This window comes from Lithobates pipiens, unplaced genomic scaffold, assembly GCF_037356315.1.
Source record: "Lithobates pipiens isolate NorthernLeopardFrog02 unplaced genomic scaffold, aLitPip1_a1.2 Scaffold_1, whole genome shotgun sequence".
Taxonomy (NCBI): domain Eukaryota; kingdom Metazoa; phylum Chordata; class Amphibia; order Anura; family Ranidae; genus Lithobates; species Lithobates pipiens.
The window spans coordinates 220,655,930-220,670,233 of record NW_027507685.1 but is presented as its reverse complement, the minus strand read 5'-3'; the positions used below and the strand labels follow the sequence as shown (position 1 = coordinate 220,670,233).

At 43.4% G+C, this 14,304-nt stretch overlaps 1 protein-coding gene across 3 annotated transcripts in view; it reads right to left on the bottom strand.

Moving 5' to 3' along the window:
* The window catches only part of LOC143983383 (regulator of G-protein signaling 3-like), a 257,050-nt gene that overhangs the window by 15,430 nt on the left and 227,316 nt on the right, over positions 1-14,304 (bottom strand). The window lies entirely within an intron of this gene.

The following is a 14,304-nucleotide window of genomic DNA, read 5'->3' as shown; positions in this document are numbered from 1 at the left end:
GTAAAAAAAAAAAAAAGACTATACAACTGCTTTAACCCAGAGGAGCCCTTGAAAAAATGTTCAGGTCCCAGGGATCCTCTGGGTACATTATCTAAACCAGTGGTCATCAACCCTGTCCTCAGGGCCCACTAACAGGCCAGGTTTGCAAGATAACTGAAATACATCACAGGTGATATAATTTCCTCTAGTCTGAATCCCCCCAAGGTAATACATAAAACCTGGCCTGTTAGTGGGCCCTGAGGACAGGGTTGATGACCACTGATTTAAACCACATTGCTAGCCAAACAGCGGCGTTCCCCTTACACTGGTATTAGGAAGAATACTCATTACATTGGTGGTCCATGTAGTTCCCCCCTACATTATGGGACAGTGGGAAGAATGGCTCTTACATTGGCGAAAAGGGAGAAGAATGGACCTTACATTGGTGATCAAGGGGAAGGAATGCTCCTCATGTTGGTGGTCAGTGGGAAGAATATTCCTTAAACTGGTGGTCATTAGGAAGAATACCCATTACATAGGTGGTTGATCTGGTTTCCCTTACATTATGGGTGGGACAGTGGGAAGAATGTTCCTTACATTGGTGGTCAGTGGGAAGAATGTTCCTTACATTGGTGGTCAGTGGGAAGAATGCTCCTTACATTGGTGATCAGGGGGAAGTATGTTCCTTACATTGGTGATCAGGGGGAAGTATGTTCCTTACATTGGTGATCAGGGGGAAGTATGTTCCTTACATTGGTGATCAGGGGGAAGTATGTTCCTTACATTGGTGATCAGGGGGAAGTATGTTCCTTACATTGGTGATCAGGGGGAAGTATGTTCCTTACATTGGTGATCAGGGGGAAGTATGTTCCTTACATTGGTGATCAGGGGGAAGAATGTTCCTTACATTGGTGATCAGGGGGAAGAATGTTCCTTACATTGGTGATCAGGGGGAAGTATGTTCCTTACATTGGTGATCAGGGGGAAGAATGTTCCTTACATTGGGGGTCATTGGGCAGAATGCTCCTTACATTGGTGATCAGGGGGAAGAATTCTCCTTACATTGGTGATCAGGGGGAAGTATGTTCCTTACATTGGTGATCAGGGGGAAGAATGTTCCTTACATTGGTGGTCAGTGGGAAGAATGTTCCTTACATTGGTGATCAGAGGGAAGAATGCTCCTTACATTGGTGATCAGGGGGAAGAATGCTCCTTACATTGGTGATCAGGGGGAAGAATGTTCCTTACATTGGGGGTCATTGGGAAGAATACTCCTTACATTGGTGATCAGGGGGAAGAATGTTCCTTACGTGGTGGTCAGTGGGAAGAATATTCCTTACACTGGTGGTCATTAGGAAGAATACCCATTACATTGGTGGTTCATCTGGTTCCCCCTTACATTATGGGACAGTGGGAAGAATTCTCCTTACATTGGTGGTCAGTGGGAAGAATATTCCTTACATTGATGGTCCATGAGAAGAATAATCCTCACACTGGTGGTCAGTGGGAAGAATAGTTCTTATACTGGTAGTCAGTGGGAAGAATGCTCCTTACACCTGTGCTCAGTGAGAAGAACACCCCCCTTTACAGACAGCCAACATGATCTTTGGCATGACTGGTTACCTACCTGAGCAAACAGGAAAAACTCTCATGCCACAGGCTCTGCCAAGCAGAACTATGCAGGCACTATCAGGTGACAGTTTAAGCCATCATTGTTCAAGGAACCCCTCGCAACCCCTGGAGGAACCCTGGTTGAGAAAGGCTTGCGTAGCCTAAAAAAAATAAAAAAAAATAAAAAAAAATTACTTACCCAATCCTCTGCTCCCCCCTTGTCAGTCCGCGGTCTCCTTTATTCTACTATACTCTGGCGGTGAACTGTCCCTCTGCATCCTTTTGTCCAATGTAGGGCTATGGGCAGGGCCGTCTTTAAGGCAGGGCAAAAGGGGCAGCTGCCCTGGGCCCTGTCATTGTTGTGGGGCCCAAAGCAGCTGCCTCATACTTGCCAACTAAATTCCCTTGTCCCTTGAAGTTTTAGTCCCAATATCTCAGTAAAGTGATGGTACTAATGCTGCCCAGCTCTGCCCTATTGTGTACAGATAACGCACCTGCAGACCCTGTGTTCACATGTAAATAACCGGCATTCATATGTAAATAGTGGCGGCATTACTAAGAAAATAGATGCGGCCGGCAGCATTGATATGTAAATAAAGGTGGGATTCATATGTATATCGTGCTCCTCTGCAGTGAGGAGATGATGTGCTGTAACCTCCAGCAACCAATCAGTGAGCAGTATTACTTTACAGTAATCTCTAGTAACCAATTAACAAGCAGAAATCATTTGCTGTAACCTCTAGCATCTAATCAGTGAGCTGTAATGTGTGCTGTAACCTCTAGCAACCAGTCATTAAGCATTAATGATATGCCGTAACCGCTGGTAACCAATCGCAATTGCTGCCTGATCTGATACAGTAAACAGATTTTAAGTCTAGCTGCTATTTATTGTATGTGTCAGAGCAGGTGGAGAGCAAAACTGCATGGGGGGGGGGGGGCCCCAAGGAAATTTTTGCCCAGGGTACCAATCAGTATTAAAGACGGCCCTGGCTATGGGCTCTGTGTTTGACTTCATGAGGCCCACATCCAAAAACGGAAGTCCCCATTGAAATGAACAGAAAACGCATCAAAACGCACCTGCGTTGTGTTTTTTAACTGCGCTTCTTTAAGTCACATGTCAAAGTTTCACAGGTGAATGCTGGATAACAGGCACCCAGGAAACGCACCGGAAACCAGGCAAAAACGCATACGTTTTTAACTCAATTTTGCGCTGGAGCAGTGTGAAAGCAGCCTAAAAGTGACAGTAAGAGAACAATCTGTATTTGTATACCTGGCCCAGGTCAGTAATGCAAAAACTATTTAAGGATCTGTATCAGCTCGAATGCCAGGCAGCTAGCTAGCTATTTTTTTAGGAAGAAAAGTCGGCAATGGCACCCTACAAGTTCCTACAGTCTAGGTCATCTTTGATGCATAAAGCACGCAGACATGTCACCGTTGAGTAGCTATGCAGCCACACTGCAATGGAAAAGTGGTTTGACTCTGACTAACCAACATTTTAAATGGCACAGTGTACCTATGTGGCACGGATCTCTGAGTGCCCCCCTTAGTGGATACTAGACAGGAGAACTGTGTGCTATTAAAGTAGATGTAAACCCCAACTAAATTTCGATTTTTTTAAACTGGGTATCATAAACCGTTCCCTTTCTCTTGCTCCTTTTTTAATTGAAAAAAAAACTTTTAAACTTTTGTTTTGTTACATCCCTTCTTGCATCTCAATGCTGCTGACCTCCTGCAGCCTTTTCTGCTCTCCAGCGCCCCCCTGCATGCCGTTTTCCGTGGCACGTTTCCTGGTGACAACAGTGGGCCACATCTGTGTGATGTTTTAAAACAGACAATCGCGGACTGCTTCAGAATTCTATGAGGCAGGGTGACAACGCATGGGCACAATTTAGAGACAGGAACAGAGTGTTGTCACCCTATAAAAGGAAGTGCCTGAACAAAACTTGATGGCAGGACCCACTGGTATTATTTTAAATGAAAGCTGAAGGTTTAAAATGATTAAAAGTGACTTTTAAAATGACATGGACATTAATGCTTATATAAGAATTTAACCTTAATTGGGTTTACATATGCTTTTAACCACTTCAGCTCCGGAAGATTTGGCTGCTGAATGACCGGGCCATTTTTTGCGATTTGGCACTGCGTCGCTTTAGCTGACAATTGCGCGGTCATGCGACGTGACTCCCAAACAAAATTGACGTCCTTTTTTCCCCACAAATTTTGGTGGTATTTCATCACCTCTGCGGTTTTTATTTTTTGCTCTATAAACAAAAAAAGAGCGACAATTTTGAAAAAAAAAACGCATTATTTTTTACATTTTGCTATAATGAATATCCCCAAAAAATATATAAAAAAAACGTTTTTTCCTCAGTTTAGGCCGATATGTATTCTTCTACATATTTTTGGTAAAAAAAAAAAAAAAATTGCAATAACCGTTTATTGATTGGTTTGCGAAAAAGCATAGCGTCTACAAAATAGGGGATAGTTTTATGGCATTTTTATTAATATTTTTTTTTCTAGTAATGGCGGCGACTGTGACATTATGGCGGACACATCGGACACTTTTGACACATTTTTAGGACCATTCACATTTATACAGCGATCAGTGCGATTAAAAATATTGTGTAAATGTGACTGTCAGTGAAGGGGTTAACACTAGGTGGCGCTATAGGGGTTACGTGTGTCCTAGGGAGTGATTCTAACTGTGGGGGGAGGGGCTACGTGTGACACATCACAGATCACCGCCCCCGATTACAGGGAGCTGTGATCAGTGACACTGTCACTCAGCAGAATGGGGAAATGCTTGTTTACATTAGCATCTCCATGTTCTTCCTCTCCATGAGACGATCGTCGGTATCCCCATGGACATCATGTCCACGGGACTCGCGATCCTACTCACGGGGCTCGCGGCAGGTGCGCACACGATTGCACATCGGCAAATTCAATGAGACATACAAGTACGCCCATTAGCGCAGCCATTCTGTCAACGCATATCTACATGCGGTGGTCGGGAACCGGTTAATATGAATTAAAAAGTGTTTTTAGTCTGTGGTGCTCAGATGCAGTGAAGAAAGAAAACATCCTCCCTTTCAGTGGGTTTGCCCCCCGCATTGCAAGAGTTAAATATTTGTTCAGGTCTAGACTCAAAAAGCTATTTTACTTACCCGATCCTCCGCTTCCCTGGCAGTTGGTGGTCTCCTATATTCCACTATGCTCTGGTAGTGGACTGTTCCTCGGCACCCTTATGTCCAATGCAGAGCTCTGCATTAGACTTGATGAGGTCAGAGGACATGCAACAACTGGAGTAGGGGGGGGGAGGGCTGTAGGTACCGGTATTGCAGCCTGAAGGTAGCGTGCAGCAATGAAGGGACTGTTTTTTGTGCCCCCCTAGACCTAAACAAGCATTGAACCCCTGCAGGGCTGGGGTGGCCCCACTGTAAGGGCATGTTCTCTGAAGAGAGATCCCCTCCCGGATTGCCATTCAGTGAGCATTTGACAGGCTTTAACCCTTTGATCCCCATACTAGCATGCATGGCAAGCAATTGTGGGGTGCTTACAGAGCGTTCGCATTCACTGAAAAGTGACAGGGGGTATAATTCTTGCTGCGACCGTGAAGCAAATCATTGTGGCCACAGCATGTGTACACCCCCGGCCTCTGCAGCTAAAGGGGTTAGCAGTTGGATCAACCGTCCCATCCACTAGTGTGAATGAATCCATTCCCCGTAATTCAGCTTTAATCGCCTGCTGACCAGCCACCGCAGTTGTACTGCGACAGAATGGCACGGGCAGGCGAATCGCCATCATGTTATATCGCTCATCAAGCACATGCGCGTGCCCGCAGCTCGCCGACGGATGACAGCTCTAGATGACCGCCGGGCTCCCGCGATCACTCGTAACACTGCAAGAAATGGGATCTCTGGGTGTAAACACAGAAATCCCGGTTCTCCGAGGGGAGAAGTGACAGATCGCCCGTTCATACAAAGTATGAACAGCGATCGGTCATCTCCCCTAGTCAGTCCTCTCCCCCCTTTAGTTAGAACACACACTAGGGAACACAATTAACCCCTTGGTCGCCCCCTAGTGTTAACTCCTTCACTGCCAGTGACATTTTTACATCAATCATCGATCACTGTATTAATGCCAATGGTCCCAAAAATGTGTCAAAATTGTCCAATGTCAGGATAAAAAAATCGCAGATTGCCGCCATTACTAGAAAAAAAAAAATACTAATAAAAATGCTATGAATCTATACCCTATTTTATATGTACAACATTAGTGTGCTATAATCAACCCTTTATATGCACACAAACAAAAATGAAATATACACACACATTATATATATATATATATATATATATATATATATATATATATACACATACATTATATATATATATATATATATATATATATAAATCCTCAATAGGCACAAAAATGAAAATTAAAATAATTAGTGATGATTATGCTCAGTGCAATACAATAAATCCTGTGTTTTGTGCAATAAAAACCTAGTGAATGATAGTACATATAGAACAACAGCACCAAATTAGGAGATCAAATGAGACCCCCCAAAAACTAAAAAAATATATCCACAGTTGCTTGATAAATCTAAGAGACAATTAGCCTGTCCAGAAAATTATTTCAATTAATTTTCATTTTTGTGCCTATTGAGGATTTACAATATATATATATATATATATATTTTTTTTTTTTCATTTTTGTTTGTGTGCATATTATAGAGGGTTGATTATAGCGCACTATTGTTGTACATATATTTTTTTATCACAGTGTCAGAACACATATAGAATGGTTGTAGCTTAATCATTTAGTTATCTTTATTTATTTAAATATTCATATCAGCGCTTCAGTACTATTTTTCACCAGCTATCCCTATTTTGTAGACACTAACTTTTGCGCAAACCAATCAATATATGCTTATTGTGATTTTTATTACCAAAAATATATGTAGAAGAATACATATTGATCTAAATTTATGAAGAAATTATATTTTTTTCATTTTTTTTTATTGGATAGATTTTATAGCATAAAGTAAAAAATATTGTTTTTTCCAAAATTTCAACTGAGAAAAAATTTGCTTTTTTTTTAAAAAAAATAAAAAAATAGGGATATTTATTTCAAAAAGTACAAACTTTCAAAATTGTCGCTCTTTTTTTGTTTATAGTGCAAAAAATAAAAACCACAGAGATGATCAAATACCACCAAAAGAAAGCTCTAATTGTGGGGGGGGGAAAGTTTTGTTTGGGTACAACGTCACACGACCGCGCAATTGTCAGTTAAAGCGACGCAGTGTCGAATCGCAAAAAGTGCTCTGGTCAGGAAGGGGGTAAAATCTTCCGGGGCTGAAGCGGTTAAAGTGGCCACTAAAAATATATAAAAGTCGAACAAGATTTTGAAGTAAGTCTGAGTCCATAGGGAGAATCTACGATTTGATGTTCTGGGCTGTAAATTCGGAGCCGCCCTTCACCGGCAAAGTGGAAGTCTTGGAGCAGATCCAGCAAGAACGCGGAGATCCTAGTGATTGATTTCACACCGACTGCCGGAGAAAAGGAAAAGCGGAGTAAAATAAACATTATTTCTAAGCCTGGGACTCTTTTTAAGAGCGTGTTTGTCATCGGAAAAGTATGCCCTTTAAAGGCGAGAGAGCGAGAGAGGCTGCCTATGACAAGGCACTATCAACATTCGCTCGCTGACATGCGCCGGGCAGCTTCAAGCTGTGATAACAGTTTATTTACTGCGGTTGCACTGAGCGTTTAAAGACCATTACGGGGATATTTTTACACTGCGGCGCTGAGATCTGTCGCATTTTCGTTTGCTAAAAAGTCACGATGCTCAAAGCTGAACTCCAGACAAGCAAAAGGAAATACAAAAACACATATGGAAGATGTCTTCTGTGTCAAAGGATCTGGAATTGCGTTCAGCCACTGTTGTGGTTCATAAAGCTCTGCCAGACAGAACAGCCAGGAAGGCGACGCCAATTTCTCGGCTGTTGTCTCACCTGCAAAACAGAAATTCTCACCTGCTTGCGTGTGTGTCTCTCTCACCTTCTGGATAAAGTGAGGCGCCAATCTCTCGTCAACGACATTCTGTTGTGTTTTCACCTGGGAGGGATTGGCGCCTTGCACATTCAGCTGGCAAGGAAGTGACACATGCAAGCAGGTGAGTGCGGTCTCCGCACAATTTAGCAATTCTCTTTCTGTAATTTTTTAAACAAAGACATATAGCAGAATACATATTGGCCATATTTTAAACTTTTCGGCCTTTTTTTTTTGAAAATCAGGAAGTGAAGCGAATCGGCTTCACTTCCCAGTTCCCTACTGCGCATGCGCGAGTCGCGCATCCCAATAGAAATTCTCCGCACTGTCACTGGGACCCGTGTGTGTCCCAGCAGACAGCACGGCAGGACAGGATATGACATAGCCTACCACGGGAGTCTATGCCCGGAAGTGGGTGTAAATACCTGTCTTTGACAGGTATCTCCACCCCCCTCCCCCCTGTAAGGTGCCAATTGTGACACCGGAGGGGGGGAGGGTTCCGATTAGCGGAGGTTCCACTTTAGGGTGGAACCCCGCTTTAATAAGCATTTCTCACTTGCAGATCTGTTGGGGCCCCAATGCATGGGTCTATTTTGTCTATTTTCCAGAGTTCAGTTTCTTCCAAAACCAGGGGAATTTTGATTCCTCCTCCTAATTCCTCCTTTGAGGACAGTTTAATGTAGGAATCCTTTCCATGTGCTCAGTAAATACCCACGCTTTGCTTACTAATTAGCAGTGCTGCACAATGGTTGTGGTTTACTGGTCTTTCTCTCAATGTCAGTCTATGAGTTGGCTAACTTAAAGGAGAAGTACAGCCAAAGCTCGTTTGGCTGTACTTCTTCTGTGGATCAAAGGAGAGCAGTTTGTTCTTCACTCCTGTGACCCACTGTTGGCCGATGTCACAGAGCCAGTCCTGGCTTAGGAAGGATCGTGACTATATGGACGGGATCCACACATGACTGGACCGGCACCCGGCTCAGCCTCTCAGTGAGCCTGAGTTGGCTGCTCCCGCCCCTCTTCGCAGCTCAGTGCTCCAGTTAGCGCAGGGGGGGGGGGGGGGGGCAGAGTAGAGAGAGCAGTGACTGACAGTCACCAGCTCTCTGCTCACGGAGCTCTGAGAACCGAGTGATTGGCAGTGTTTGATCGCTCAGTTCCCATTGTTAGAGCCAGCGGGAGACAGAGTAGATATAAAAAGTCTACACACCCCTGTTAAAATGTCAGGTTTCTGTGATGTAAAAAAAAATGAGACAAATAATAATTTCAGACCTATAAACTGTATAACTCAATTGAAAAACAAACTGATATTTTTTTTAGGTGGAGGGAAGTAAAAGTAAAAAAATAAAATAATATGGTTGCATAAGTGTGCACACCCTTACACTAATACTTTGTTGAAGCACCTTTTGATTTTATGACAGCACTCAGTCTTTTTGGGTATGAGTCTATCAGCGTGGCACATCTTGACTTGGCAATATTTGCCCACTCTTCTTTGCAAAAACACTTCAAATCTGCCAGATTGCGAGAGCATCTCCCGTGCTTAGCCCTCTTCAGATCACCCCACAGATTTGCAATGGGATTCAGGTCAGAGCTCTGGCTGGACAATTCCAAAACTTTAAACTTTTTCTGGTGAAGCCATTCCTTTGTTGATTTGGATGTATGATTTGGGTCGTTGTCATGCTGAAATGTTCAACTTTCTAGCAGAAGCCTGAAGGTTTTGTGACAATATTGACTGGTATTTGGAACTGGTCATAATTCCCTCTACCTTGACTAAGGCCCCTGTTCCAGCTGAAGAATACAGCCTCAAAGCATGATGCTGTCACCACCATGCTTCACGGTGGTTGAAGTAATTCCAATTTGGAATTATGGCCAAAAGTTCAACCTTGGTTTCATCAGACCAGAACACATTTTCCCACATGCTTTTGGGAGACTTCAGATGTGTTTTTGCAAAATTTTGCCGGGCGTGGGTGTTTTTCTTCCTAAAAAAAAGGCTTCCATCTTGCCACTCTATCCCATAGCCCAGACATATAAAGAATACGGGAGATTGTTGTCACATGTACCACATAGCCAGATATCCCTGCAGCTCCTTTAATGTTGCTGTAGGCCTCTTGGCAGCCTCCCTGACCATTTTTCTTCTCGTCTTTTCATCAATTTTGGAGGGACGTCTCCTTCTTGGTAAGGTCACCATTGTGCCATATTTTCTCCACTTGATGATGACTGTCTTCACTGTGTTCCATGGTATATCTTTTGTACCCTCCTCCTGACTGATACCTTTTAACAATGAGATCCCTCTGATGCTTTGGAATCTCTCTGCAGACCCTGGCTTTTGTTGTAGGATGTGACTAAGAAAATGTCAGGAAAGACCTACTAGAACAGCTGAACTTTATTTGGGGTTAATCAGAGGCACTCTAAAATGATGGCAGCAGGTGTGTACTGACTCCTATTTAACATGAGTAATGTAATTGCTTAATTCTGAACACAGATACATCCCCGGTAAGAGGGTGTGCACACTTATGCAACCACATTTTTTTTATTTATTTTTACTCCCTCCCTAAAAGATTTTAGCTTTAGTTTTTCAACTGAGTTGTACAGGTTATAGGTCACATTAAAGGTGGAAAAAGTTCTGAAAATATTTATCTTTGTCTCATTTTTTTTTACATCACAGAAACCTGACATTTTAACAGGGGTGTGTAGACTGTTTATATCCACTGTAGGTAAGTATGATTCTAAAAAAACAAAAAAAAAAATAAAGAAAATCCCATACCCCATACCTCTCTTGTAATCAAAAAAACAATGCACTCCCTGTTTTTCGGATATCTCAACTGTTGAGAAAGAAATATAGTTATTGCACTGAGCATCTAAGAGCTTCCTCTTGTCAATGTTTAATGTTACAAAAATATTGAAGAGAAAGCTTATAAAAAAATATAAAAGAATGTTAAAAAAAACTGTCTGCCTTTCTGATCCTCTTCTTTCATAGCATGGTCACCTGATGGGGTTCCGCCTGATTGAAAGCAGACTCTCTGCAGTCTCTAATGATGTGAAGCAGCCAGGGGCGGACTGACCATTGGGCTACTTGGGCACTGCCCGAGGGCCCCATGCCACTAGGGGGCCCCACCAGGGTTGCCAGCCTCAGTAAAACCCGAGATTATAGTTGCCCCACCTCTCCAGTACCTTCTCAGCCAATAGAAACATGTCTGTGTGTACTGTGTGTGTGATATTATACTGTGTGTGTGTTTGTGTATACTATGTGGCCCCATAATCTCTGATTGCCTGGGGGCCCCATAATCTCCTATTGCCCGGGGGCCCCATGAGTTGTCAGTCCGCCCCTGGAAGCAGCCACAATGGTCAGACAGCCAGAAGTCATGTGATCTCTGCCTAGACTTTTGGTCAGAAAGAAAGTTTAGAGTCATAAACTGTAACGTGCGGACATGTTCCAGGAGGATTCATAATAAAGTGTAAATTTTACATCCACTTTTATTACGAGATTTGTCCCAGAGACAGAAGACTTGGTAACTGTCCCTGAAACACAGACTGGATTATCTCCTAAACCACATAACATGCTTTTAAGCGTGACCTTCAAAGTCATTTAGCAAATGTGCAATCACTGCCACAGGGGATGAAGACATCATAGTCCTCTCCTTGCTTGGGATCAGTGTCAGCAATATTGACAAATCCCTGGAGATAGCGCACATTCCTGGAGAAGACACTAAACGCCAATAATGACAAAGCATCCCGCAATGTCAGATCCCCCCCCCCGACACCTACGGCGTCCTTCCTATCATTCTTTCTACCAGGGAAGGGCGACCAAAGGGGGTCACAAATGATAAACTCACTCAAATCTCTCACGATTGACCATAATGGGGTAAAAGGCTACTTCCCAAGCTGTGTATATTCAGATTACTTTTCAGAGGGCGCTTGACAGGCAGCTGGGAGAAAATATGTCACCTTCCTGACCACCTGTTTTAACCCCGAAAAGCCCACACCACCACCCCGCTCTGTAACCGAGTGCTTTATCTGCGATTGCATGGCAGCTGCGACTCGGTCCCATTATTCACTTGAATGGGTCACATTTTGCGGCAGTGCGGAGCGCCCAACATTACAAGGGGTATTATTTTTGCTGTCACTGCAAAGCAAAGCATCACCTACAAAGTTGTAGGTTAAAGCAGTTTTAAATGCAAAACAAAAAATGTAATATATTGCATCTTACCAATCATTAGATGTGGTGGCTGCATTCGTTTTTTTTTTTTTTTCCTGTGATTTGGCCAGTAACACACCTTCTGTAATAAAGTGCTCCCACTCTGGATGAAGGAGCACAGAAGGCAGAGCAGACAGCTGAATTTTCAGTCCGGGGGAAGGGGATTGTTGGATGTACTAGAAGATTTAGATACACTAACAAACTAATCAAACTCCGGCTCACACTTCAAAATTAGTTACAGCAGGGGTCTCAAACCGGCGGCCCTCCAGCTGTTGCAAAACTACAAGTCCCATCATGCCTCTGCCTGTGGGAGTCATGCTTGTAACTGTCAGCCTTGCAATGCCTCATGGGACTTGTAGTTTTTTGTAACAGCTGGAGGGCCGCCAGTTTGAGACTCCTTTGTTACAGCAACAGTTTTTTTTTGTCTAGGGAAATTAATTTCACTTTCCTCTTGCCTTGTATTATGATGTATATTAATTTAAAGTGTTACTAAATCCAGGACCCTACAGTCACTATATCTGGTCTCCCACAGTACACAGAATATGGAAATGCAATTATTTTATTAAATATAAACTGCTAAATATCTTTTCTCATCAGCAGTATATAGCAGTCTTCTGACTTCTATCATTGTCTGGCTGAGCACTGGTTAAAGCTTGTAGGAGGCGTTTTCATTCTCCTCTGACTGTCCTATGAGGCTGCAGGACCCCTGACCCTCTGTCTGGACAGTGCTGAATGGCCCTGTGCCAATCACATGCACCCTTCCAAAAAAAAAAAAAGAAGAAAAAAACCTCTCTAGCAATACACACCAAACTGATCATGTGCAGAGTGCCCCCAAGGCTCTATTCTAACAGCAGATGTATTGGGGACAGTAAAATATGGGGAGGGTCAGAGAAGACAGGATCAAACAGCCTTTTTAGTCTTGTGACTTCTATCATTGTCTGGTTGAGCACTGGTTAAAGCTTGTAGGAGGCGTTTTCATTCTCCTCTGACTGTCCTATGAGGCTGCAGGATCCCTGACCCTCTATCTGGACAGTGCCGATTGGCCCTGTGCTGATCACATGCACCCTTCCAATAAAAAACAAAAAAACTCTCTAGCAATACACAGCAAACTGAAGATGTGCAGAGTGAAGTGACTGGCCCCTGGTGATACAGAGAGATGAAACAAAAGTCTCCTACATAAGTTTATCTGTTTATCTGCAGTCTTCTCTCCTCTACATCCATTCAAAGTCCAGAACTGATAAGCTTGTCTGAGCTGTCAGAAAACAGGGGGCGGAAAGCCAAATTTACACTCTGAAGACTTCAGCGAGGGAATCTCTGAGAGCTGATTGGTAGGGAAAGGGGCATCCCTTTTCACACAGCACACAGGAACAGAGCTGAGGCTGTCAATCAGCTGGAGAGCCCTCTCTTGTCACCATTTCTCTCTTGGTGTCAGGAAAACTTGTCAAAAACAATTTATGCAAATAACAAAAGGAGGCAGCAGAAAGAAATTACTCTTAGTGCTCCTAATTGAGACAAGTACACACTATAAAGGGACATGTTTTGATTTACAACCACTTTATAGAGGACCCCCCCCCCCCCACCCCACACCTCTATAGTTAGATTGTGTGCAAAAAACAGACCAGCGATCCAGCTGTGTGCTCTAGGGATACGCCACAGCACACTTGGTCCGGCTCTGCCATCTACATTTGATGTCATGGGGGAGGGCTGAGGGCAGAGGTCTCTCCCGGGTTCTTGCAGCTGGTATTGTGATGATGCTCATGCACTGCATCATCAGAAGGCCAGCTGGAAAAACAATGAGATATGGTCCCTTGACAATGCCCTGCATTAGTACTCTATGTCTCCCTGGGATGTGTGAAGTAGGGTAATCTAGGAGGCGGTGGGCAACTGCAAACAGAATTCCTGCCTAGGAGAGGAACTAGGGATTAGGGTTCCCAAGAAAAGTATTTTCTATAAAAAAATAAAAAAGTCCAATTGTGCAAGAGAAGGGGCTGGAGGAAAATGGGAGAAAGTGAATGGAGGGGGATGGATTGCCATTTTAATGTCCTATAGTGTAGGTACAGGAAAATAATTATTCGTGTCCTCATTTCTGCACTTCAGCTTTTACAATGTGCAACCTTTACAGTGTCTGAACCTTCCACTAGAACAGGGATATGCCTTCTTCATGGCCTTGGTAAAGTCTACTACACTTTGCCAAGGCCATGAAGAAGGAGTCCACATCCCTGAAACATGTTGGTTGCACTTACTGGTTGTTTCCTGAACCAATAAAGAAATTGCAATGAACCATCAAGTTACCACACAACCACAGACATGCAGGATCAAGAACTCAAACAGGTCTTCCAAAGGGTCTTGGCAATTCAAAGCATTTGCATTCCCACCTAAATATTCGTTCTAATGACGCATACACACAATCGGAATTTCCGACAACAAATGTTCGGTGGGGGCTTGCTTTCAGAAATTCCCACCTTGTGTAGG